This window comes from Petaurus breviceps, unplaced genomic scaffold (assembly GCF_028583685.1).
Source record: "Petaurus breviceps papuanus isolate PSGF00001 unplaced genomic scaffold, PetGlider_PUasm1.0 164, whole genome shotgun sequence".
In the NCBI taxonomy this organism is placed as follows: Eukaryota; Metazoa; Chordata; class Mammalia; order Diprotodontia; family Petauridae; genus Petaurus; species Petaurus breviceps.
The window spans coordinates 725239-727072 of NW_027185735.1; positions in this window are offsets into that span (position 1 = coordinate 725239).

Sequence of the window (1834 nt, forward strand, 5' to 3'; positions counted from 1 at the left end):
GTTTCCAATAAACTTCTTTCATACTAGACTCTGCAAGATTCTTCCTGCCCAGCTGGAGGCCAAAGGTCCCTCTCTAAATTGGTCATTTGTTACATTTCTGCCAATCAATGTTGCCCTCAAGTCAATACCAGCAGCTTGATTCTCAGGTGTGGGGAATATAGGAACCATTTCTTGTCTTGCCCCAGTAACCACTTGCAGCACTAAAGTAGATTGATTCCTTCCTTCCTTCCTTCCTTCCTTCCTTCCTTCCTTCCTTCCTTCCTTCCTTCCTTCCTTCCTTCCTTCCTTCCTTCCTTCCTTCCTCCCTCCCTCCCTCCCTCCCTTCCTCATTCTGAAGTAGTTTAATACATAATTTGAATGGTAATTTGGTACATGAACTGCCAATGTTGGGCTGTCTTATCAGAATGTCTTCTTCATATGCCTATCAGTTGTTTAGGAACACACCCATGTTGCTTGCTATATGCACCACACAGATGTTTATCTTATTATTGAAAAATAACTTATAGAAAAATAACTTGACCAGAACAACTCAATAACAAAATGGAGGATTAAAACAAAATGGAATCAGCTATGCCAACTTGACAGACTTGTTCTTACTATCCTATTAAAAAATTAAAACTTATTTTCATTATAACATCTTTAGTATAATACCATGGAATACATCATATACATGAATGAAACTACCTGTCTTTATCCCCCAGAATTTTTTTTAAAATCTACTGTAATTATATTTCTATTTAAAAAGACAGAGCTTTGGAAGAAACACTGACTGCTCCAGTTATGTGTCCTGTTCTGTTTTCTATCGATCTAGGGCCCATTTTTTAGGACTTGGGGTGAGGTTCGGCTTATTTTCCCTTATACATATTCCCACTCTTGGTTTAGTAACTAAGACTCTTGATTCCAGAACAAAAATAATAAAATATCAGAAATAAGTAATGATAATCTGCAGTTTTTGATCTTTGTAGAGAAATACTGAGGAGGGAATCAGCCAGAATCGAAAAGCCCTCTATACTGCTAGCTAGTCAGTTTGTGACAGTGTGCTTTAATCGCCGGTAATGATGATCTCTGGAGACACACAGACAGTGAAAAAATGAAGGAGAGGAAGATAAAGAACTGTACTATGATCTAGAGAGAGTAAGGCATAAAGATTTAACCAGAAGGAGAGATAAGCTAGGAAACGAGTGAAAAGAAAAAAGAGGAGAAAGCAGCATAGACTTGCACCAGGCTTTGACGTAACTGCTGCGGCTAACATCTCCAGCTCTCAGCACGTAGTGAACAACGTGACCACACACATCTTTCCTCCATAGCAACTCTAGTCGTCCTCTATTGCTAGCTCTTTTTTCTTTTTCCTGAGCATATATCCACGTTCACACCAGCCTCTGTCTCTTCTGCTTCAGTGCCCAGTCCCCGTAAACTCAACCGCAGCTGGACGCTACTGTGGCACTATTTGGTCAACTTGCATCCAGATGCAACGGCCTTCTTCCCCAATCACTTAGCAGTATTTACCAGCTTCACCTTTGAATGACAACATTTGGCTAATACAGCCAAGAGAGGGAACTCCATATAAACTTCTGCTTTTCCCTATTCAGTAATCTACTCCCCTCCTGACCTCCCCACTCCCTCTCCTCTGCCTGGAGAAGAGGAAAAGGAACATTGGGTATGTGCTACCATTTCAACTTGGGATTTTTTTTTTCTACAGCCCCCTTTGAAAAGGGCGATGCCTATTGCTGCCGGAATTTGTTTTACTACCAGTAGCTATATTGTTCCTACCTGGGGTTTAAGGCTAAGTTGGAGAGCAGTGGCAAACAGCAACAGCAGTGGCTAAAAAGGACTA